The sequence below is a fragment of the Drosophila elegans genome, unplaced genomic scaffold (assembly GCF_018152505.1).
Source record: "Drosophila elegans isolate 14027-0461.03 unplaced genomic scaffold, ASM1815250v1 contig_349, whole genome shotgun sequence".
Lineage (NCBI taxonomy): Eukaryota > Metazoa > Arthropoda > Insecta > Diptera > Drosophilidae > Drosophila > Drosophila elegans.
Window position 1 is genome coordinate 835,488 of NW_024545729.1, and position 27,088 is coordinate 862,575.

The 27,088-nt window shown below is 34.2% G+C and overlaps 1 long non-coding RNA gene across 1 annotated transcript; it reads right to left on the reverse strand.

Annotated features, from left to right (window-relative positions):
* Positions 1-24,846: 24,846 nt before the first annotated feature.
* On the reverse strand, positions 24,847-25,619 carry LOC121467293. The gene is made up of 3 exons (XR_005977427.1): positions 25,566-25,619; positions 25,318-25,493; positions 24,847-25,246 (listed from the first exon to the last, which is right to left on the reverse strand). It is a non-coding gene; the product is annotated as an uncharacterized LOC121467293 (long non-coding RNA).
* Between the last annotated feature and the right edge of the window lie 1,469 nt (positions 25,620-27,088).

Genomic DNA, 27,088 nt, shown 5'->3' on the forward strand with positions numbered 1-27,088 from the left:
ATGGGAGCTATATGCTATAGTCGTCCGATTTTAATGAAATTTTAACCATAGTTCTGAAATATTTAATCATTGCTATATGTCGAAGAACTAAACAAAAAATTAAAAAACAGCAAAGTTATAATTTTTTTCAATTATTTTTCCGATTGTTCCTATGGGAGCTATATGCTATAGTCTTCCGATTTTGATGAAATTTTAACCATAATTCTGAAATATTTAACCATTGCTTTATGTCGAAGAACAAAACAAAAAATTAAAAAACAGCAAAGTTATAATTTTTTTCAATTATTTTTCCAATTGTTCCTATGGGAGCTATATGCTATAGTCGTCCGATCCGACTCGTTCCGACTTATATACTACCTGCAATAGAAAGACAACTTTTGGGAAAGTTTCATGCAGATAGCTTTAAAACTGAGAGACTAGTTTGCATATAAACGGACGGACAGACGGACGGACAGACGGACGGACAGACGGACATGGCTAGATCGACTCTACTAGTGATGCTGATCAAGAATATATATACTTTATAGGGTCGGAAACGTCTCCTTCACTGCGTTGCAAACTTCTGACTGAAATTATAATACCCTCTGCAAGGGTATAAAAATAAAGAAAACTTTGGCAAACTATTATATTTATATATGTTTTGTAGTTTCCGAGATCAGCTTTTGATTCTGTTCAAGAATATATATACTTCATATGGTTCAAAATGTTTTCTTCTACCTGCTACATACTTTTTAACGAATATACCCTTTTACTCTACTAGTAACGGGTATAATTATTAAAATCGGACTAGATCTTCTACGAAAAGTCTTACTCGGCAGATAAAAACATAAAAACGTTTAAAGGTAAACTACGGTGTATAACTGATTGAAATAGCTACCTGACGGTTACCAGGAACATTCGAACAATTAATTATTTGAGTTAATCCGAAAGAACGAGAAAATTATTTGTTTTAGGCAAGTATTTATGGTGTCAGTTTTAGCCACATTAACCAACTTCGACGACCTTTGTCCTTATAACATGTATTAAAGAACGTTCTGTTGTAGTAAAATAAGAAATAAGAAATAAATTAATAAGAAAATAAGAAATATATTTATGATCATTTAAACAGACACAAAAAAACTATTATACAATAAATGTTATGTGTCATTTTCAGAATCAGGGAGTCCAAGAAAATAAAGATTTGATTTCTGCAGGACTTTGTCGATTTAAATTTGTAAACCTGTGTATTGATAGTCAAGAAGTCACATCTTTGAAACTTTTGGAGTACAGAAAGAAGATGGAAATGGGATCTTATGGTTTTATGTAAATTGTTTTATGCCTTTTTCGATATACATGATTGCAGCCGAACGTTGTTGCAAAAAAATGTTGCGCAATAAATTTGGATATATAATTCCAAAGATGTTTGACAATAAACTCCGCTATAACGTTTCCCAAAAATGTTAAGCAACCGAAAGTCCAATGATATCAAATTTATCAAAACTATAGACTTTGTCTTCTTCTTTGCAATGCAATTTAGGATCTTAAGGATTGCCCAACAGGGCCAAGAGTTATGATTTTGATAAGGGGTTGAAGTAGCTGTGCAGAAGAAAGCGGAGAAGGACCAGTTGACCACCACCGAAGGGAATTCACAGTCCTAATACAAGACAACTCTCAAGTGATAAGCTAATTTTGAACCTAGAGAAAAGCCCAACTGGTTTTTGTTTTTCCACTGCTGGGAAAGCAAACCAGTTTTCGGACATTGCCAGCTGGACTTGCCAAATTGCAGAATAAAAAAATAGAAATCGCAGCCGGCTTTGTAAGGTCGCACATATTTCCAAAACTTGCTGCCCCTTTTTCTGTGTTTTCAACCCTTTCTCTTTATATTTAAAGCGTGAGCATTTTATAGATTTTATGGACTATTTTCGGACGTTTCAACTTATTAGCATATTTTTTGTGTAGCACGAAACTGGACACCAGCTTGACCCGTTCCTGTATTCGGGTGACATCTGCATCTGCCTGCTCCGCACTCACATTTATTGTATTAAATCGAGTACGACTAAATATATTATGCTTACGAAAATAGTCTACGTTGTTTTTGCTATAACTTATAGGATTAAATGTTTTAAGACGTTTAAGTTTTTTTGGCAGCCGTCTATTTAATATTTTGGGCTAGTTCTTTTTTTCTTGAGTTGGCAGGACTGTTATGACATCTAAGTCAAATTGCATGTCAATCTCATTATCTGTAATACATTTACGCTTGTGTTTACCAAACAACCAAGAGTGCAATTTTCGATTTCTACAATGTCTATTTTAACAAAGCCGAGAAGTGTGATTCAATTCTGTTCGCGGAATGAAATTTCGACTGCGGAAAACCTTTGGAGATTCTATCATGTCGCAGAAAGATGTTCAAAAGTGGAAAAAAGTCTGTGTTTATGACTCTATGCGCTCCGGACGACCATCGACGTCAACAATGACCAACACGTCAATAAAGTGAAGAAATTAGAGCATAAAAATTGTCGGCTGACTAGAACCCTTACTGTTAAGATCGGAATATTAGAAGGGTCTGTGAAAACGATTTTTAAAGACCATTTGGTCCTTCGAAAAGTCAAATCTCGTTCGACTATCAGGACAAGCTCAAATGCATGGTAGCAGCAGATGAGACTGAAGTTGAGAATTCTCCTTACTTTTTGCCCATAGTGCATAGTACATTGTACTGGAACTGAACGTTCTTTCTCCTCTTACTTTAAAGTACGTAGCTAATTGTTTCGCCAGGTGAAAGGGAGTTGTTACACACGTAATATGTCAATAATGTTGAGTCAAATGTTTTAAGTCTTGTTCACTTGAACTAGTTTTCTAATGTACAGTTGACACATATCGACGTGTTTGGAGTGCCCATGAAAATCGGGGGTTTCAGCTGAAGCCTGCACACCTAGATTGTCTCAGCTCAAGATAATTTCAGGATCTGGCGCACCGCATCCAATTTCGATAACCAATCACCTTAGATAGAGAGCCTCCTTTGTCGTCGAAGTCAATTCCCTATACTCAGATTCGGTGTTACTTACAGAAACGCAATCTTGGCGCTCAGACTGCCAGGATACTGGTCAACCTGCCAAAAGAGAAACGTAGCTAGTGTATGACGTACAAGTTCTAAAAGTCCCGATCCAATCTGCATCTGCATATCCGTGTAGCAAAGTTTAGATCCGTCGTAACTCTCAAATACCTCTTCTGAAAGCGTTGAGCAACGAGCATTGACATACTCACACATTTCGTCGTCGCCTGCACTTAGCACTTCTTTGTACAGAAACTAGGCTTGTGAACATTCTTCATCCAGTTGTCGACAATGTTGTGCAACTTATTTTTCATTTTAGCTATCTTAGAAAAAGAAATGTATCCGAAAATGTTTAAAACATAAGGGCGGCAGTTTGTCTTTGGCGTTTTCTCAAAAAAAAAATTTTTTTTAATAAGAAAAAACAAAAATAAAACAAACAAACAAAACAATAAAACAAACAAACAAAACTGAAGAACATTTATATTGCACTATTAAATCGAATATAAATTGATGCATTCGTTATTGGACAATATTATAGCAATTTATTTAGTTGCACTTATATATTAGCTTGCTAGTATAGTCTAAACTTTAAACTCTAAAATGTGGGCTATCACTTCCAATCCACTATGGCCGCTTTACATGAGGTCCCAAGTTGCGGCAAGACTTTTAACGCAAAAGATTAATACAATTTTCTCATCTGTTGAGAAAGATTTAGTGCGCTTTTGACTTTTTGATAACACAGAGACCCGTTTTTGCATATCGATAACAGTTGACAGCTCTAGAAATTATTTCTTGAGCAGTATTTTATCTTTGATAACCTGAGTACCGCTGTCCAAGGACCAATACAAAAATTTATATGTTTATTTATTTCTTAAGAAATAATTCATTCGTTCAAGCTCAACAAGTTTTTTTAGTTATCTAATATGTAGTGTTTTTTTTATTATTAACTGGGTATTAAAATCATTTATTTCAGACCAATGCCGATTAAGAATATAAACTTTTTCTCTGCGTGGCAAGCATCTGTACATACAAACAATACCTCCAAAGATTTTTGTTGGTTTTTATCCAGATTTTGGGTATGGACGTACAGCTTTAAAAAATATACTTTCCTTGTGCTGCGTGTTTTTCTAATCAGTGGTACTTTAAAACCACCCCGCTTTTTAACTCTCACTGCGCGTGTCGCCATTTTATAATGCAAGCCAACCAAATACATTCACCACCATTCTGATGATCGAAAACAGAATAGAATCAATCAAAAACACTTTCTAACGAGGTAAAAAAGTCGTGACGATTGCACTTTCCACATACATAATTTGTGACAAAAATGATAAAGCATTCGACTAGACAAATACACTTTTAAAATTTTCTTATTCCGCACAATGCGGAAAAAAGGCCATGTAGACAAAAAGCTTAAATTCTTTGTTGAACTGAAATGTGTTAAATTTTATGAATGCTAAATAACTTCGAAATGGAAATTTTAAGAGAAAGTGTTTTATACAAAAGTTGGGAAATCAAAAAATCGATAATAGAGAACACTGTCACTTCATTTTGCTTTACGTTGGGAAATTTTATCAAGAAAAGTAAAAATAGCCCTTAAAATACCTTTTTAACAACAAAAATCTCGTATCTGTACCATTAGGCGTTTGTAAACTACGCGTTTAACCCTGTTTTTATATAAAGTTGTTTCAGAAAATGTATATGCACACTCTATTCAACATTTTATATTTATATAATACAAATATATAAAAAAAATTCAAAAAAAAAATCATATTTTGACTTTTGAACAAACCCTTTTTATATGAGGCTATAAGTTAAAAGCTTACGGACCCTAAGTCCTTAATTTTTATACTTGTTACTAGTAGAGTAAAAGGGTATATTGTATTCGTTGAAATGTATGTAACAGGTAGAAGGAAGCGTTTCCTACCATATAAAGTATATATATTCTTGATCAGGATCAATAGCCGAGACGATCTAGCCATGTCCGTCTGTCAGTCCGTCTGTATGAACGTCGAGATCTCTAAAACTATAGAAGCTAGAGATTTGGGACTTGGCATGCAGATTCTAGAAGTTCCTAATCAGCGCAAGTTTATTTTAAAACGGGTGTACTGGCACTCTGAGACATGCTAGAAAGTAGGAGTTAGTTTATGTGTGTGTGGTTCGGTCTATCTATCGGTAGATAGATCGAGCTATTATTTTAGAAGTTATGAAGCTTATGAAGTCCTCTGCCACTGCTCTGCTGATGGTAGCCGATGAGAGAGAGAAAGAGAGAGAGAGAACGACAGAACAGTTAGCGGGGGGTGGGGGTGCTGCACTCTCTTAGCTTCTAGTGTTGACTATGCAGTTTATTTGAAATTTCAGTTCATCCAACGTGTATTTTTAACAAGAATGAACCAGCCCAGAAAACTGGAATATTATTATAGTGATACCTTTCGATATCATCCCTGCTGATTTTCAATTTTTCGGCTAAATATTACTATTCTCCTACTCACACTCGTCAGTAGATGTAGTGCCGTCCATTGTGATAAGTCAATGTGTTTTGTTGCAAAAAAGTTCACACACATAAAAAAAACCTCTAATTTTAGCAATTGTTTTGCGTAATTCTTTTAGCAAGGTTTCTATGATAGAGCCGTTTAAATACAATTTTAGTCCAAATCTGTAAGTCGCCATTGTATGCAAACGCGATAAAAGCGCGGTATATGCCCATGCCGCTAAGTGCATTTATCATAACCCTAAAACTCTTGCTCAAGAAAAAGACACGCTTATCTTCTTCTCCCCCCAAAATTTTCACCATGTCTAACGTTTGTTTCTGCCCATCCCACTGCCTTAAAAAAAATAATTTAAATTTTAAGCCCAGTAAGGGTGGAAATGTATGAATCGCACCGAATTATAAATGCACTAGATGGCTCTTCCTCCCACAGGTGGTGCAAAACCAGGCACTTCCCACTTCTTTTCGGGCTGAAAAGTGTTCATCCATTTCCATCCCCCCGTTCTTCCAGTCTTATTAAAAGAAATAAGCATCTAAGAAGTCCCTGTATATTTATGTACAAGCTCTGTAACTTCCTTTATGCTCTCAAATGAAATGAAAAGGAGCACATGGATACATACATACTTAGCGACGCGACGTTTCGGCTACTTAGTGCCGGATAGGAAATTGGGTTGCACAGAAACAGTTTCTGACAGCTGGATTTGGACTAGAAGATGCAAAAAAACTCGAATTATGATCGTTAATTTTATGATTGATGGTACATTTCGATTTAGCGAGATTTTCAAACTTGACCCTGACTTGAAGGGTCGCCTTTATATTTCCCAAATATTATATCATCTCCACATCCGCCAGATTCCTCTTTGGCTGCTCACGGAATCACAATTTTCTTACTACATTTTCTACAGGGAGACCGTACAAGAGCACAAATACATTTGCACAGCAACCACATTTTCGCGTACAGAACGAGGTGTATGAGATAATGGTTTGGTGCTTACACACAGGCATCTGCGCACACACACACACTGCACACTTGCACACTTGCACACACACACACACACACGCTGCCTCCATTTTTGTTACCGCCAAATGCCATAGCTACATTTTTTGTTGAACATTTTCCAGCAACTTTCTTCAATTCCTCCTCCAGCGGTGGATTTTTTCGTCCTTTTCTTTTGTTTCCTGTTTTCTCTATTCCTCCTTACGACATTCGGTATATGGAGACGGAGACGGAGAAGGAGAAGGAGACGGAGACAGAGAATGCTTGCCGGCGATGTTTTTTAATGAAACACAACCCACTCAAGTGGCGGCTTAAGTTTCAAAATGCCACGACGAAGACGGGCGATACAACTGCGGTGTGGATGGGGGACGAGGGGGGACATGGGACGTGGGGGGAACTCGGTACGTGGGTGAAGGGGGGAGTGTCGGTGGAAAGACGCTGGGTATCTGCTGCGTGGCCCCTTCCAGTGGCCCTTCGCTTTATGTTTATGCTGAGCGAAAGGGAGCAACTTATTGCGAGAACGAAGGCGGCAGCACACACGAAGCATGCTACAAAAAAGGCATAGGAAGTTTTGAAAAATGAACACAAGCCTTGGGGATAAGATAAAGGATAATTTTCCATACAGTCGTGTGAGTTTATATGTATACAAATACATAGGAACATATATACATTATGTCGTACTTACGAGTCTGTATAACAGAGCAAATGTGCTGAAACAAGTATGTATGTATGTATGTATGTGTACCTAAGTAATGATTTTATGAAAAAATCGACAAATGTGGCTAGCCTTGGGAAACTTAAGTATATACGAAAATATTGTAGTCAAAATCTTATAATTTACCTATTGCACATACGATTTAATTCCTTAAAGTTTAGTTTTTAAGGTTTTTATACTTTGCTACTTTTAAACTTTATATATATTTTCAGAAAAGAACACTAAAGTGGAGTCTGCTGGCCATTATTCACGGTCAAATTTCCCATTAGGAAGCAAGCAACCAAACAATTTCCACATTGATTTTTAAAGTTATTTGCTCTGGAGAATTGTTCCATATTTAAAAATTGCCATAAGAATGGAAAAGCTTTGGAAGCGGAAAAATTGTATACTTATTCTGTTCTCATAAGACTTAGAAAGACAACAAAATTGTAATTAAGTTGTGCATGTAACTTTCTATATTAATAACAAAAATGGTATTTGATTCGTTACCATTTAGTAATACATGTACTGTTCACCTATTAGTTGAAAGAGATCCTATAGTTTTTACATTGAGTGGGTCTAGATCTAAAATATAAACAAATGTACAATTTTATTTTTGCTAAATATGATGAGAATTAAAACAAGAAAGAAATATACCGCCGGCAGTACAAAAATAAAAATGTATATATTTTAATTTGTAAGCGATTATGTTCGAAAACAATGAAGCTTTGTCGATTTTTTATGAATTTTGTTATCGTTTAGTGTGTTAACTAAAATTTGTGATCAACATTTTATTTATTTTTAAGGATATATTAAAACAAATTAAGGTATGTCGATTTCCTGATAAATTTTTCGATGGTTCCTATGGTAGCTATATGATATAGTTATCCGGTTTCAAGTAAATCGAAACCATAGTTCTAAAATGGTAAACAATCACGATGACTTATATTAAATTCGTATAAATAGAAACGGATGAACCGACAGATGGGCATGGGTAACATCGACTTTCCTTGTATGCTGATCAAGAATATTTATACTTTACAGGGTCGGAAACGCTTCCTTTTACCCGTTACATACTTTTCAATAAAATAATCTTACGAATTGAAAATAAATTGTGATAAAAAAACTTTCTTTGACTTTTAAAGCGAACGGTCGTCTTCTTATTGTGCGCTTCGGTTTTTTATTTGTTTTCAGAACCCTCGGTTTTTATATTCTGTAATATACTAACTTTTAAACATATTCGTTTCTGTTCTGGTTTTCCGAATTTGCGGTATTTCTTTTGAGCTTTATCCGCCCAAGCTACAGTGTTGTTTTTGGTGTTGGGCTTGCATGTGCTTACATATAATCTAATAGATGGTGAGATTGATAGCCCCGATTTGGTGGGTCGTCTTAACTTCACTGTGCCAAGTAGACTAACTAAAAAATATATTTCGCTAAAACTAAATTATTGTAGATCTAATTATGACTTGCATGTGCCTTTCAGAGTGTTATTTTTTGACTAAAAATTACTTTTCCCTATAATCTCTAATTTCTTATTTTTATCTATATTTTTATATCATGGCTGTGCCCCTCGGTCGGTTGGGCGGGTGTTGTTCAGTGGGACTCCGAGGGAATTTAAAATAAAAAGAAAAACGTATTCTCTCAATTATAATTAAGATCTTTAAGGTTGGTATAATAGTTATTAGTAATCGGACGACTATAGACTATATTTCCCATTGGAACAACTAGGAAAAAAAATAATAGCTTTGTTTTGGTAGTAGTAAATAAAAATATTACGGTTTAAATTTCATTCGAATCGTCCGATTTTATTATTTATATAGCATAAGCTATTGATACAATCGGAATATTCAAAAAATTAAATTAAATTTTGTTTGTTAATTCTTTTGAGCACGGTAATGATTTAATAATTCAGAAATCGGTAAACGATTTCATATAGCTACCAATCTTCGTAGCTTCAATGTTTTCGGCTTGCCGAAGTTTGCTTCTTTCCTTGTTACTATGTGATTTTGTTTAGTTACTTAGAGTAATGACTATTTTGTTAACTTAAATATTCATTAAAGAATGATCAGAAAGTGATGTTAAAAAAATCATTTAAGGCAAACTGATTATATACTAATTTTCACTCAAAAAACAAATTTACATACATTGACATAAGGTATTCACTAAAGTGCAAATTCGTTATTTGACGAAAACATGGAACACAGCAAAGCGTAAGACGAAAACTTAATATTTTTAAAGCCATTGCAATCAGAATCAGTTGTTGGAACACTTATTTTGTGCTTTACGGCGACTGTACCGTCACTCATTTGGATCAGCATCCACCCGATGCTCATGAGTGGAGCAGGGGAAGGAATTGTCTAAGAAAGCAAATGAAAATCTAACGAAAAATATCTCCGTGGGAGGGGCTGGGGGTGGGTGAGGGGGAGGGGGAGTTGTGGAGGCTGAGGAGGCTGAGGAGGCTGAGGAGGTAGCAGCGAAAAAAAACGTGTGCCGCAAGAAAAACGCACGCAAAACGAGAACGAAAGGCAAGTAGTGGCTGGGCGGAGCTACGTTCCATGCGATTCATGCGATTCATGCGACTCATGCGACTCAGATACCAAGCCAATCCCCGGACTGAGAGCAGGCGACGTGGCCTCTGCCTCTGCCTTCCGCCTCTGCGCGAGTTTTAATTTTGCAGAGCCAAGAGTTTGAACTTATTTTTATTTTAAAAGTTCCTTTTCCGTTCAGCTTACTTCCTCCCCCTCGACATGTTTTTCCCCGCAGCGAGAAAGAGCAGAGACCTCCTTGATACCTACATACATTTTTGTGGGGGAAAAGGGCACCTTTTTACACAGTGCTGCAATCTTCTTAGTAATTTAATTTAATTAAATAATAATAATTTAATAATTACAATATGAAACGATAACCAACAATCTGTGAGAACACACAGGTGGTTGCTGTAAATATTGCGGCATTTTGCCAAGAAGAATAAAATGTACAGCTTTTTGATAATTTGTACTTGTAAACACCATCGAATTTTATATTTATTTAATGAGATATCAGACGCCATTTTTTAGGGTGTAGCAAGTATCTAAAACACGACACGAGCGGACCGCGAGCAAACAGAGAACAACGAAAAAAACGCCTCTCTCCGAAGCTCTCACAGATACGTACACGAACACACACCAGTGCACCAGGGCGCGAATACAATCACACACAGCTGGCGTTGAGCAACAGGGAATGGAATGGAAATGTTCTACATGCTGTTAAGTGTAGAATGTAAAAATTTTATTAAATATACATGGTTTGAAATTTCAAGTGAAACTGATTGAAGCGCCATCTAGGCTTTTTATAGCACATATATACGCTGATATAGCTTAACGACTATTGATCGTGCTACAGAGACTCCACACAATTCTGTTAGCTAACAGTTAAATATTTATATATCACTGTAGACGGCCGTCCGCTTAGTGACGATGAGCGCCGGAGGGCGGACGCAAGAAGACTATATATCCGCAATATTACAAATCAGCAGAGAATAGTCCAATCTTGATAAATAATAAAGACATTAAAAGATATAGCTTATATAAGGTGTTGTGCATAATAGGAGTTTAAGAATGTCATTTGGTCCCTGGGAACTAAGGGTGCAAGTGCAATAAAAATGTTTTCTAAATTAAAGCTGTTGGGGCAGGTGGAGCAAAAAGTCTGATTTTTACTGTTGTATTCTGATCTTAAACAAGGGTAGGGTTTTAAACCTTTTTTTCAATTTATTTATTATTATTTTTTTTAATTAACAATATGTTCAGAATATTCTGTACAAATTTCATGACAATCCGAGTAAAACTAACGGAGTTACGTGTTTTCTTTGATTGCCTTGACTAAATCTTGATCTAATCTGAGAAATTGGTTCCATTATCCGAATCTGAGATACTGGCGCATTTAGCTCTTCTAGCAATAAAACTTCTGAGTTCTGATAGGAATGAATCCGAGGTTAAGTCACTTACGATTTCTAAATGTATGGCTTTGGTGACCATACAAACAAAAACGGCCATGTATCCCTTATAGGTCTTAAGTCCACGATTCTTGAACCATTTATCGAAAAAAGGACCTGCATAACCCATTCCATCATTGCTCTGTATTTAGGCAGATTTCCCAATATTTGTTGAGCAGTATTTTGTTTGTACCGGACTCACTTGACACATTCTTTCAAAAAATATATTTAAGAATTTTCTTGCCAAAAATCCAGTGTTCCTTTGGATATAGTGCCGCATAAGGTTTATTCCTCCATGCAGAGTTTCTGTGTGAGAATTTTGTAGTCTGCCTTCCACTCGAAGAAAATCATTCGATTATATACGCATTTTACTGTTTGTGCAGAAAGGGTATTTTTCGACTGTTAGACCCCTGTTTTCTTCGTTAACATCTGCAAACTGCACTGAACTTGTGCTTTATAGCCGCTAACAGCCAAAAAAAACCGAAATGTTGAGATTTATAACTTGTTTGAATCGTATATTTTAAGTGTTAAATGTTAAGTCAAAATGTTTTTGGTTTTCAGGCATTTTGATTTTTAAGAATTAATGTATGTTGTCGGAACTTTAGTTTCTGCAATTTATTCACACTTTGTCGAGCTTTAGCATCTATATTAGGTAACCTATCCTTATAACATGTATGGGAAAGCTGAAGAATGATATATTTCTAGTGAAATAAGCTATCGATGACCGACATCGGTTATATAGAACTGAAGATAATAAATCAAATTAACATGAAAACAGGAGAAAACGTTTTACACTTTAAAAAAATGGTACCATACAAAATATTTTGAGTTTATCTGCACCGGAAAATAAAGGTTTGATCTCTGTAGGTTTTCATCGATTTAAATTTGTACCCCAGTGTTATTTTTCTTAATTTTCTTATTTGGCTTAAGACACTTTATCTCTAGACTGAATTGATATTCCTTTTTTTTTTAATAGCAATTTTTTTAGTGAATTTTAACTTCTTTACCGATACAAAGAACTTGATTGAATCTGTGTATGTATATTAATTATACGTAAAATTTTTTTCAAACTGGACAACTTTTCTAATAAACTGTACATAGCATCATCAGTGTCATTATTTAAAATTGAATTTATTAATACAGTTTATTAATCCTTACTAAGTAGACTGCACATACCTCCAGTTTGGGAACAGTTTTTATATTTAAAATCGGATTGACTTTACTTTTGCTACAATAATTATTATTTACAAGGTGTCAGCAAATCAATAAGCAATTTTTTGAAGGAATCCATCTTGGGATTTTAATCTTTTCTACATATAACAACATTTCTCCATAATTCTTCCAAAAATCGTTGCCTTCCTTGGATAATTCCCGATCCCACACACTCTTATTTTCCCAGCCATCTTAAGGGATCATATATTTATAATAATGTCGATAACACTTTTGTAAGTATTTTTGTATTCCCCGCAATTTACTTAAAATTGAAATAAATCATTTGAAATCCATTTCCTTAAATTAAATCCCAGTTTTTGTAGTTCTTGTGAAATATGTTGAATTAAATTGTTGGCATCTTCTACAGAATCCCCCAATCATTCCTAATTATTTAACTTGGTATTTGTTTTACATTCATCAGCTAAATCTAGCAGAACTCTGGTAGCTAAATATCGTGCAGATGCAGAATCACATGTGACTGATGTCAATTTATAATTTCTTGCTCTAGAGAACTTCCCCATAAACTACTTGTTCAATATCATCAATCTTTATCTGACGATACATTTTTTCAACATCCGCAGATCACGCACTCGTGGACCAACCCACATTATGTCGTTCAAACTTTTGTTTTTATTAGTTTTTGATGAAGCTTCAAAATCTACTCTTAATTTGGTCGTCAGGCTCGAATCTCTGATTGCATATGTCCTCAATCCATATTTATGATTTCATCCATTCATGAGTTAAGTGAGTCTACCCTTAGTATTTCATTTCTTTTTCATTTTTTCTCCAGATTCATGAAACGAGCCTTCGCTTGTTTCTTTGAATTTCATAAGGTGACATCATTTATCAATGGAATTGACACATTGGTTTGGCAATCCGAATCTATCTTTGTGGTTTTTGTGAAATTATTTTCATATATTTCAGATTTGATATCATTTGAGTCTTCTTCCCCTACTTCCCCATCCGATCCTACGATTGTTTTCCTTCCCCCGAAATCAGTTTTTTGGCCGAGGAGGCAATGTACAATGCATTTTGACCACTCCACTGTGCAGAATGTTAATGTACAGATAACTGGGGGTTCTCATCCTGACTTGTTCTAACATATGTTTTTTTGTAGGGTTGTTGTCTTTGCTAACAGTATGATAAAGATTTGCCAACCGATCGAACAGTGGGTTTGTGGCTATGCTATTTATGTTATTATGAAATTTTTGGATCCTCTGACGCTGCAGATATGCGCAAGCTGAGAGTTGCGTTTAACTCAATAGCGTGATATATTTTTAGCCTAGATCGCAAAGAGCTTACAGCTAACTGCTCAAAGATTTTAAGCTAAGTTTTGAGTCCTGGATTAAGCTGAGAACTTTCTTATCTTACGCAAACTTATATCCAGGAAGGAGCCACAGTACCTGATGGAAGTCTTGCAAATGCCAGCATCCGCTAGAACAAATAATATTATTTGCAAGCGACTACAATTAGGAACGGCAGAGAAGCACTTCTTTATCCAAACTGTTCGCTACTGGAATGATCTTCCGAACAATTTAAAAAACACAATTAAAAGACACAATTCAAAACTAAATTGTTATTTTATTATTGTTTGACACCGTAGGAAATTTTTTTTTCAGACTCCATTTTATTTTTCTTATTATTAGTTATAAGATGATATAGGTATTTTTTATAATTATGTATCACCAATATCAACAGCTCCAAAGGTTACTGTAAGCCCTTGGCTTTTATGAATGGTTATTGCAGATGGCAGTTATTGGATATTGTGGTTGGTAAATCAATCGATAGAACCATCGATACTATCGATAGTCGAACAACTAGTAAAAAAGATTTTCCTGTTCCTCCGACGCCAGATACAAATTTACGTGACACCTTTTTCGGGAGACTCTCGGATTTTAAAACTTTTTTATCAAGATCGGTTTTATACGTATTGCAATAATTATTTAATTTAATTTCACGTTCTCTTCTTCTTTTTTCTTGCAGTTTGCTTACATTTTGTAGGTCCTGGCCTGTGTGAAAAATGGCAAAATTGTCATAGCTTCATTGTTTTCAGAAATTTATAGCCATAGAGGTCGAAATGTAGTCGTAATGTAATACACCCAGAGGAAAAAAAATTCAATATGAACTAAAATTTTAGCTTTAGGTATCGCATTAACAAAAACTTTCAAAATATAAACTATTTTCCTACTTTTAAGGTCAGGCGTGGACTATTGTTTAGGCCAATAGCCTCAATAAAAGTAGTCCATTTTACCTAAAAATTTCTAGCTGTTTTCAAACCATTTCAGTGAAACATTTCGATAAAATATTGATGGTGAACTATTTAAAGTTTACTTTCGCTTAAATGTTGTGCAGTAAAGTGTATGCTAGAGGTGGACGAAATTTCGAAAATGAAGACCAATTTTCGGAAAATGTTATAAATAAAATAATTTATTAAATCGTTATTAAACAAGATATTTTCTGGGTACATGGTACTTTGGTGAGGCGTGCATTTCATTTTGCGCAGTAAGTTTAGTTCGTGGAAACAAGTAAAGGGAAATACCTAAAGGAAATAATTCCCATAAGGCTCTTTGGAGAGCGTGTGCGTTTTGAATACCCTCCAGTTCACATGAACACTCTTATGGATAAAAACAATGTTATATTTTTATTTTAAAACAATTAAAAACAATCAACAAATAATAAAAGTGTAAAATTTCTGATATCGATTTTTATGACGAAAATTAATTAATCAGTCGACCAAATATGCACTCTTAAAATTTTTAAATTCTGTCGGCTGCAGTCAGTTATTTGAATTTTTGCCTATCGCAGCGTGCCGAATTGGAACATTTTAAGAGTGTATTCATGTAGTCGAATGCCTAACTAATTTTCGTCACGAAAATCGATATCAGATGTCAGCAATGTTTGGGCACCATAGATTTATTATATATGTTTGTGTGGGTTAATAGTTTTATTTGTTTTATAGCCTTACAGAGGGTATTACTAAATTGGTATGCCGTTTGTAAGGCAGTGAAGACCTCCTTCCTTTCCGACCCCATCAAGTATATATTCTTGATCAACTGTCTGTTCATATACCGTTTGCGAGCTCAATCTAAAAGCTAGACTTGAAACTTTTTCAATTTCTTTTTGTATATATACGATCAAGGTTAAAAATCGGAGGTCTATATCGCATAACTGCTACAGAAACAATCAGTGTTTTTACGCCCTTGCAGACGGTTTGTTTTATTCAGAATCATTCTGTTGCAGGTAGTATATAAGTTGGAACGAGCCGGATCGGACGACTATAGCGTATAGTGTATATAAACGAAACAAAATTTCAACTTATCTCTTTTCCAGTTTTTTTTGTCTTTTTCTTTTTTTCTTTTTGAGTTAGTAACATTTTATTTATTCCAAATTACGCTTTTTATTTTATTCAAATCGGAAAACGATATCATATAGCTGTCATAGGAACGATCGAATAATTTAGCTAAAAATCATAATACCTTCAATGTTTTTAAACATATAACATAACATAAACGCATATAAATTGAAATTGAAATTTATCGAAATGTTTTGACGAATATTTCATTTTTGCAATAGCTGCAAGGGTATATAAACTTCGGCTTGCCGAAGTTTGCTTTCTTTCTTGTTTAAATTTAATTCTTTGATTTAATATTTCTGAATAACCGTTTTAATGTTATTAAGATCGACTCCTATAAGAACAACAGGAATCAAAATAAATAAAAATTATAATTTTGTTGCTTTTAAATTAAATTCAAATATTTTTATTATTTTACTGAAACTTTTTATTTCTAAATTACGGTTTAAATTTGATGAAAAGCGGAAAAAAATATAATATAGCTGCCCTAAGAACGATTGAATAATTCATCGAATATAATTACTTTACTATTTTTGAACAAATACGCATAAAATCAAACTGTAGTTGTCCTAAAGAATATTTAATCTTTGCAATATAATCATCTTGTTTATGCTGTTAAGAATGCCTTTGAGATGTTTTATGGCAAAGTAAAAGCACATTTTAGCCTCAGAACTGTAATATATATGTGGCTTCGAAAAAGACATTAATTTTGGGAAGATGTTGGAAAAGAACTAAAAACAAAAACAACGACTATTATCATGGTTTATAGAATATCTCATATTTGAAGCGCCTTTGAAAAGAAAGGTTCCAATTAAATAAAACACAACATGTAAAAGAAGAATTTGTATTTTATTTGTGATAATGATTTAAAGTATTTTTTTGTAATTTTATTTGCGTGTTTGTTTTAGTTTACATTGAAAGTTCTTAAAAATATACATATTTTGCAGATTTTATAAGTCAATTAGAAAGTTCAGATCGTTAATGAAAGAAACTACTTTAGATAAGTTTTCTTTGCTGCTTATATCCATTTCAAAGAAATATTTATGGATAAATAAACATCAAAGTTTTGATTCCTCTGGATTCTTAAGGTCCAAAACATTGTATATCGTAAAGCAGGCATCGACTGCACTACAAAGGTGCTCACATTTATAATATATGTCACTGAAGTATACATTATATTCATTATATTCCATTTCAGACTGTCGTACAGCGCAAATAATGGGTTGTAAGGCTGATTTTTGCTCATTAAGCAACCGAATCTTAATTCTAATAAAAGTTTTGAGACTAAAGTCTCTCAGTTTTAAATCTAGCTGCAGGAAATGTTCCCAAAAGTTGCAGGTAAAAAACAAGTCGGAACACATGCGTAATTCGGAGTTCTATATGAATGTCCGCCCTGAATCATAGAACGCCATTCCCCACCGATAAGATATAGCATTAAAAGTCCATTTGGTAAAGCTACCAATGACTTGGATGTAGTGAAATTCGGATCTGAATGGAAAAGGTGTACAGAACTTCACAGTGGAGTGAGCAAAGAACTAACTAAGTACAAGGAAGGAGGAAAAACTTTTAAAACAATGAATTTAGTTTTATGACTTGGCTCTGATTTGGTTTAAATAGCGTCAAGAAGCGCACATGCTATTATTTTTATAAGAACTTTGTCCCGAAAGCACCCCCATATAGCGTTATGTACCTAAGACGAAGACATAGCCGTATTTTGCCTTGCAGCCTGCCTTCTGTTTTTTCCGCGAGAACAAAGGCCAAAGAAACCTCAGCCAATGCGAATCGGGGGTTGGGTTTCAGCCTACAACCTTTTCCCCGAAAACGCCTTCGTTTCTCCAGCTTCTCCAGCTTCTCCAGCTTCTCCAACTTCTCCAACTTCTTCAGATTTCCCTGACATTTCAGCCTGCCTTCTTTTCTTGCAAGTAAGTCTGGCCACAAGTCTCGAGCTGCGCTGCTTAGCATAATGAGGGTGTTTTTCTATGTACAATTTCAGCACTGGAGCACACACTCACACTTTTATGTGGAGCCTGTTTTATGTTTATGTGCAAGGCAGTATGTGTCGGGGAGCCGTACATGCAGTACATGCCCGGGCTGAGTAAACAACTTGCTCCTGTGTGTGTGTGTGTGTGTGTGTGTGTGTGTGTGTGTGTGTGTATACCATGTGCACATGGGCGCCGAGGGCCCCCACTCATGTCATGCCCAAATTTAGCCGCTAAACAGCGTCGACGACTAGCAGCCTTTTTCTCCATCGACTGTCTGTGTGTGTGTGCGCAGAATTCTTTAAATCTTTCCGCCATTACAAATTCAATTTCACAACTCGGTCCGCTGCTTGCAAGGAAAACCCACCCTGTCCCGGAAAACCGCCCCTCCCCCTCCCCTGCCCCTTCGCAGCTCACCGCCCTTCCTCAGACGGCTTGCGCGACAAGCGGCGAGGCCACGCCCCTTGGACAGCCAGCGAGAATTTTCGTTGGCGTCGAGAAAAATATCAGTATATAGAAGAACCGCCTTTTCTTGCGGGCGAAGGAGGAAGCTTACTTACTGCCTTTCCTTGGTAGCCAAACCGCGTTTGTGTTCCTCAAGGCGCAGGAGGCCCGAATCCCAGTTAACTCGGCACTTTAAATACCTTTTTTACATTTACCCACCATGGAAATGTAGGGAAAGCTCGTTATGCACGTTAGGTACTAAAGCGATGGCTCTCTGCTCGGATAAATTAGCTAAAATGTCTGATCGCAAACATAAATCGATCGATTACTATGTTCAATGCTGGTGCGTAAGAATAATGTTAAATATACAAGTAACCGGTTAAGGAATGAATACCGTTGGCGAAATAAATAAATGTAGTATTAGAATTACAAATTACAAGCCAAGATATTTAGTAATGGTTTGTTATTTTAGAATTACGGAATATTAAAAAAAATTAAAAAAGAATTTTTTTTTTTTTTTTGTAATTTATTGGGAAATAAGAATGGTTTAATAATTCAGAACAACGCTTTTGATTTGATTGAAATCGGAAAAAGAAATCATACAGCTGCCATAGGAATTGAAGTGTAAAGCTATTTAATGGCTTTAAATAGATACTCACATAATTCGAGATTTAGTTATTTTCTGTTTCCTATAGCTACAAGGGTATATAAACTTCGACCTGCCGAAGTTTGCTTCCTTCTTGTTTAATTTTATTTTTCGATTGTTCCGATGGGTGCAATATGATATAGTCGTCCGATCCGACACATACACTACCTGCAACAGAAAGGCAACTTTTGAGAAAGTTTTACGCAGATGGCTTTAAAATGAGAGACTTGTTTGCGTAGAAACGGACGGACAGACAGACGGACAAGAACATACAGTGGGCACTGAAAGTGAATATAAAATGCTCGTAAGCTCTTTTGCCCACTGTGTATATTCTGATAGGGTCGGAAATGCAAGCTTCTGGCCGAAATGAAAGGGTATAAAATTGCCTAGCCATTATTTTTGGCACTTACAAAGTCTTATTGGGCTTCCAATAATTTGCTTGCCACAAGAAAAACAAGTGGGAAAAATAAGCTTAGAAAATCCTCTGCGCTAAGAAAAGAGAGATATTATGTTGCCCTGTGTTATCAATGTAATTATTTTTATAACTTAACACTCGAAACCCCATGCCTCCACCTATGCAGTGGCCTTCTTGCTTACTCGTTTTCAAGTTTTTTATTTACTCACTTTAAGAGTTGCCAAAAAATGTTACCTTCTTGAACCACAAAGAAAGTTGACTCTTAAATCCCAAACTTTATAACATTTAGGTTTGTTTAAGACAGTACATATATACATTTTCTTAAACTTGTTCCGGATATGGTTATATTTAGGGACCACTTATGTAAAATCGGACAGGCAACATAACTAAATAACTAAATGCATTTCAAAATTGAGTTTTGTACAGTGCACTGAAATAATAAAAAAGTACTCATATTTCGCTTCGTATATTATTTTATTACACAGCTATTTGAGAACAGACTTAAAATTTGAACGGCTACACCCAAAATTATATCTTAATCCAACATCGAGGTCGCAATCTTTTTTATCGATATGAACTCTCCAAAAAAATTACGCTGTTATCCCTAAAGTAACTTAATTTTTTAATCATTATTAATGGATCAATTATTCATAAATTAATGTTTTTAAAAATTAAAAGTTTTTTAAATTTTAATATCACCCCAATAAAATATTTTAATTTATTAAAATCAAATTAATCTTTATAATTAAAATAAATAAAATATAAAGATTTATAGGGTCTTCTCGTCTTTTAAATATATTTTAGCTTTTTGACTAAAAAATAAAATTCTATAAAAAATTTAAATGAAACAGTTAATATTTCGTCCAACCATTCATTCCAGCCTTCAATTAAAAGACTAATGATTATGCTACCTTTGCACAGTCAAAATACTGCGGCCATTTAAAATTTTCAGTGGGCAGGTTAGACTTTATATTTAATTCAAAAAGACATGTTTTTGTTAAACAGGCGAACATTATTTTTGCCGAATTCTTTACTTAAACTTTTCATTAAAATTTATTTTAACATTATAATATACTAATTTTATCATTATTACTTAATTTTAACAATTAAAATTAATATTTTAATAAATAATTAAAATTTAATAAATAATTTAATTTATAAAATAATTTATAACAAAATTTTTAATAATTGCTAATTCTAAGCATATATTTATTAAATTTATTTATTATTTTTAAAAATTTATTTTATAGCTTATCCCATAAAATATTAAAATTATAAATTATTTAATTTATTTAATTAATTAAATAAATTTATAATTTCTAAATTAAATTTATTTCTTAAAAAACTAGATACCTTTAAAAACGAATAACATTTCATTTCTAATATAATATTTTAAATAATTTTGTCACATTAACTTATATATTATATTAACTCTTTTAAAATCGAGAAAAATAAATATTTATTTTTTATTTAATAAACGCTGATACACAAGGTACAATAAATTAAATTTTCTTTTAAAATAAAAATTTTTCAAATTATTTCAATTTTCTTTCACAATACTATTAAACTATTTCATCAGTCCAAGTACTCAAAAGTGCATGAAGAAAGTGGGAAAGATATTGGTTTGAGTATGAAAAATTCTGAATGCAAGTATAAAAGTTTTTTTTTTTTTACGTTTTTTTCTTTTTCTCTTTTTTTTTTCTTTTTTCTTTAATTCCTTATGAAATTAGGAATGATAACTGATATGTAAAGGAAACAGAAAAGCAAACTTGTTTGGTTTTCTTGTTTGCAATCAAAGAGCTTTTATTAGCTATACTTTTAAGGTCAACTAGGTAAAAATTTAAATAAAAGCAGCACGTTTGCAAAAAAAAAAAACATAACACCGACAAAAAAAAAAAAAAATTATGACTTTGTCTGGGATTTGAGCGTGGGATCTCTTGTTTTGAATTAATAGTTCTTGTTTTTTGATAAATTAATAGTTTTAATATAATTCTGGTACTATTTGCAAACACTGTAAGCAGTGTAAAAGCGAAAAATATCGTTTTCTCTATGTATTAAAAAAAACCTTTTAAAATATTATTATCAAGTAGGACCCGTACTCATTCTGTACACGTTCGTCCTAAAAATTTTAAGAATTATTCGGCCGATTCTCAAGTACATCCGTATTAACTTAACTCGTTCTACTTTTTTTTTGTGGGTAAGTACATACTTTAGCCTACGTTTAAGTCAGACTGTTTAGCTCTTCTTTTACATCTCAGTTGTTCCGCCTTTGCTTGAACCAGAAGGCGATTGCCAAGAAATTCAAAATCGCAGTGCTGTCCGAGCAACTTCCGTGGGAACTCAGGTCGCAAAGGCGAAGGCAAAGGGTGGGGTTGGTCGGTCAGGCGTCTTCACTGCCGACAGCGGTCAGTATTTCTGGGTTTAATTGTCTTTTTGCACCCAAGAAGAGGATTTAAAGCTGTGAGAACATTTTCTGGACTAACTGGTTTGGGCCAAGTTGTCCGATTTTCTTGAGGTAAATGTGTCCTAAAACAGGCTTTTTTCCCTCTTTTTACAAATGCGCATTAATCAAGTCGCCCAACTTCCAAAGACATTTTCCTGAGCTGATGAATCTGGAAAAAGCAGAACATCCCCAAAAGTTTCGGTTTGGAAGTAAGTCGCGGAATATTCACTGAGCATTATAAAAACAAAAACTATTGCGTGGGGAAAGGGTCGTGACGTCAGGACTTCAGGACGTCAGGACTTCAGGACGTCAGGCTAGGCGAATAGACACAGAAAGGCAGGCAGGCCAATGGGAACCGAGCGCAGAGGCACACGTCTTCTTAGCGATTGCCTGCCATTGGCGAACACTGTTTTCCGCGTTATTCTTAGCGAGTCTTGCCCGTCGAAGAAAGTTGGTACGCTAGTTTAGTTTACTTTCACTCGCATGTGTTCAAGGCGACCGAAAACTCACTGCCGACTCCGATTCGTCATCATAAACACGCGTGGTATCTGCTGGGTTAGGACGATCAAAGAAACATATATACACATATATATACTTGTATATACTGACCCAAAGGCATAACTTCAACGGTTTTCTGGTGAGATTTTATATATTTTTTGGGGCGGAATTAGTTTGTATTAAATAAGTACAGCTAGGTACACAAAATATAACAAAATGTCAATTGCAAGGGAAACTTAGCAACTTAACATTTTTCAATATTATTAAAAACTTTATTTATTAAATTTTTTTAAGAATACCATCTGAAACTAAAGTTTCAACTGACTTGAACAAACCAACAAAATTGTTATTGCCTAACTATTACATTAACGACCATTTTGGTTATTCGTTTACACGTACACAGGCTGTTGTAATTTCAGCCAGAAGTTTGCAACGCAGTGAAGCAAAGCCCCTATAAAGAATATATGTTCTTGATCAGCAACATTAGGAGAGTCGATCTAGCCATCGTTATCTGTCTGTCCGTCCGTTTGTGTCTTAGTTTTAAAGCTATCGGCATGAAACTTTTCCAAAAGTTGTCTTTTTAGTGAAGGTAGTTTCTAAGTCGGAACGAGTCGGATCGGACGTCTATATCATATTGCTCCCATATAAACGGATAATCGGGAAACATTTAAAATACAAATTATAACTTTAATGTTTTTTAATTTCTTTTTAGTTCTTCGATATAGTAATTTTTATTAAGTTTGTTTCCTTTCTTGTTTTTCTTTTTTTAGATTCGCCAAAATATAGAATTTGTTAGTGCTATCTTATCGATACTTTTTATATTACTTTAATTTATTTTTATTTCGTAAGTTAATGCGGCTTTTTTTAATTCAGTAACAAATAAAAAGACTCAGATGGAAATTGAAATTTTATCAAATGTGTATTTAGACTTACGGTATAGCATTGGAACAATCATGAAAATAAAAAAATTTTATTAAGATTCTTGAAGATATAGTAATGGTTAAATATTTCAAAATTATGGTTTTAGTTTTAATTTGAATATATTTAGATTTTTATTAATGGTTTATTTATTTATCAGTTTTCTTGAGTATTGCATTTTCATGCTCCTTTTCTATAGTTTCGAGTCAACGTTTTAAAAAAGCAATAAATGTAAGATTATGTTCTAATGAGGATTAAATTTCAAAATATTCATCTTATCAAACAAAAAAAACTTCTTGACGAGGTAAAATAAACGTGACATTTTGTAACGACTATTTTTTATTTTACCAAAAAAATAACTTTATTTTTATTCATTTTTTTTCGTAATCGGCACAAAGCTGCACAATAAAATCATCCTTGTTACTTAACCATTTCAAAGCAGCGTGACGATTGCAAAGGCGAGTCTATCTAGCCGACTTTAGTTTTAAATCTATCTGCATGAAATTTTCCCAAAAGTAAGTTTTAAGTTTAAGTTTAAGTCCCATAAGTAAGTTTTATTGCAGGTAAAATATAAAATAGAACTTTGATGCTTTTCAATTTTTTTGTTAGTTCTTTTTAAATTTAATTAAAATCGGAATTCAGGGTAATAAAAAAAACGAAAAATTAGGCTGAAGCTATCTACATGAAACTTTCCCAAAAGTTGTCTTTCTATTGCAGGTAGTATAAAAGTCGGGACGAGCCGGATCGGACGACTATAGCAATAGCTCCCATAGGAACAATCGAACGAAATTATAAGTCTACTGTTTTTTAATTGTTTTTGCAGTTTTTCGACATATAGTAATGGTTAAGTATTTTTGAATTACGGTTCAAATTTCATCAAAATCAGACGACTATATCATATAACTCCCATGGAATCAATAAAATATATACACAAAATGTTTTTTAAATGTAACTTTCCTATTTTGTATTTTATTTTTTAATTCTTTTGGACTTATTAATAATTTGGCAGTTCAGAATTATAATTTTAATTTTACTGAAATCGGAAAACGTTATCATATAGCTGCCATAGGAACTATCGAATAATTGAGCTGCAAATCATCGTATCTTCCATGCTTTTATGCTAATTTTAATGTTTTCAAGAATATTTCATTTCCCCAATAGCTGCAAGGGTATATAGACTTTGGCTTGCCGAAGTTTGCTTCCTTTCTTGTTTTTCATTTGTTTTTCCGATGGCTCCTATGGGAGCTATATGCCATAGTCGTCCGATCCGGCTCGTTCCGTCAACTTTTGGGAAAGTTTCATGCAGATAGCTCTATAACCGAGAGACTAGTTTGGACGGACAGACGGACATGGCTAGATAGACTCTCCTAGTGATGCTGATCAAGAGTAAATGGATATATATTATATGGTTGGAAATGTCTTCTTCACTGCGTTGCAAACTTCTGACTGAAATTATAATACCCTCTGCAAGGGTATAAAAAAGGGTTTGATAATGCAGCAGGGTATCATATACCCGTAAAAACCACAAATCGATTCAAAAAGTAATCAAAAACTCGAAATAAACAACCTAGATGATAGCAGCAATTAATTGTCAACAAATTAACAAAGTAAAAATATATGTTAGCTGTTAAATATCAGATATTTGTAGCTTGTCATGGTGGTACAGTGTTCTTTCCATTATAAGAGTATTGCGTACAGAACTCCAGCATTCTCACAAAAATGTATAATTCATTTTCGCCAGATTAAGAAGTACAGTCAGCCGCTATTTTACTTTATTCTCACGTCATAAAAGTGCTTACCAGCGTTCTTGGCTTCCTCCTTAGAGCGTCGTATAAATAAATATGTACATAAGCACAAGTCGCGAGATTTGCCTCATTATTGTTTTCCAGTACATATTTAATTTGGCGCACACACACGCAGGTATGTGTTATTTCACCCCCATGTGCAACACACACTCGCACACACACACACACACTCGCAGCAGCGGCACAACACCTAACTCAAGCAAAACCATTAGACTTCTCAGCCAGCGACGTAGGCGGCATCCTTTGATTGGTCGGCAGCCTTTGCGTCTCCGTCTCCGTGTCTTTTGGCCCGGCTTTTGGCGCGGCTTTCGGAGGCGTCAGACGGAACCGGGAAAAGAAGTTTGTGAGATTGGACCGCTTCTGCGAAGAAGTCGGGCTGCGGATTAGTCACTCGTTCCCGCAGGGTCTGCACCCACGACGACCATACATACAAGTTGGGGTTCACAGGCTGGGTTTACTCGAAATTTTGCTGCTCTTTGTGGGCCCAGATAAAAGTCATATTTGATCCAGCGGTGGGTGCTCAAAGAAGTTCATCGAATTAGACCTTCTGAGTCCTCGTATATAATGTTATTGATTATGATTATATCTTCGTTTATCGCTAAAATAGCTAATGAGAAAGGCAGCAACTACTATTTTAAAATTGAATTTTTTTTTAAAAGAATTATTTGTATGCCTATACCCTTGCAGCTATTGTAAAAAAAATAAAATATTCTTCAAAACATCTTAATTTCGAATTACATGCGTACGTGTTTTAAAACATTGAAGCTATGATGACTTTCAGCTCAACTACTAGATTGTTCGTGTGGCAGCTGTATGAAGACGTTTTCCGATTTTAATAACATTAAAAGCTTGATTCCGAAATATTAAACCCTTACCGTGCTCAAAAGAATTAACAAAAAAATTAAGAAGCAAAACATTTCTAATTTTTTCTAATATTCCGATTGTTTTAATTCGGAATCAAAACTGTTTCCATGGGAGATATATTTATATACATTTATATAGTCGACCGATTTGAATAAAATTTGAGCCGTAAATTTAAAATATGGAATAACTCTACAAAAGTTTGTTTTTTCATTTTTTTCGGGATTGTTCCTATGGCAGCTATATGATACCGTTCTCCATTTTAATACAATTTAAAGCGAAGTTGTGAACCATCAATTTTAAATTAGAAAATCCACTGTTTTGTTGTTTTTTTATGATTGAAGCTGTATCATAACATATATGTTATATATTTTCTTTGGCAAATTTGTATACCCTTGTATTTTAAATTCAGTCAGGAGTGTGCAACGCAGTGGAGGAGACATAAAGTATTTACATTCATGATCAGCATCGACTCTCCGATCCAGCCATGTCCGTCTGTCCGTTCGTCTGTCCGTCCGTCTGTCCGTTTCTATGCGAACTAGTCTCTCAGTTGTAAAGCAACACCATAAAATAGGTTTTTAAAGGCAATATCGCCTTTGAATCAAGAATAAAGCAGCCCTGAAAAATAGAAAAGCAGCCGTTAACATGACTGCTTAATGGTAAACTAGCGGCTTAGACGCATGGCCAGAAATCTTAGGAGCAAGAGTTCGAATCCCATGTCGGGATATTTTTTTACAAGTTTTTTTCTATTTTTATACCCTGTCGCTCAAATAAAAATGCCAGTCGAAATCAAACCAGTAACGTTAATTTTACAAGTTCGAAAAAATACAAAATTCAAGACAGTGTACTTTGTGTGAAAAAGAAGTGGCGGTAAGTAAATAATAATTAGTTTTACAAACATAAGTAGTACTTGTACATCTAAAATAAACCGAATTCCTAAAAATTTCAGACATTCTGCAGAACAAAAACAAAAGCGATTTAATGCAAAACAAGAAAGAAAGCAAACTTCGGCAAGCCGAAGTTCATACACCCTTGCAGCTATTGCAAAAATTAAATATTATTGAAAACATTAAAATTATGATTTACTTGCGTATATGTTTAAAAACATTGAAGTTATGATGATTTGCAGCTTAATTATTCGATAATTCCTATGACAGCTATATGATATCGTTTTCCGATTTCAGTAAAATTAAAGCATAATTCTAAAAATGTAAAATTATTAATAAGTCTAAATGAATTTAAAAAAAAAAAAAAACAGCAAAGTTATAATTTTTTTTATAGGAGCTATATGCTATAGTTGTCCGATTTTGATGAAATTTCATCCATAATTCTGATATATTT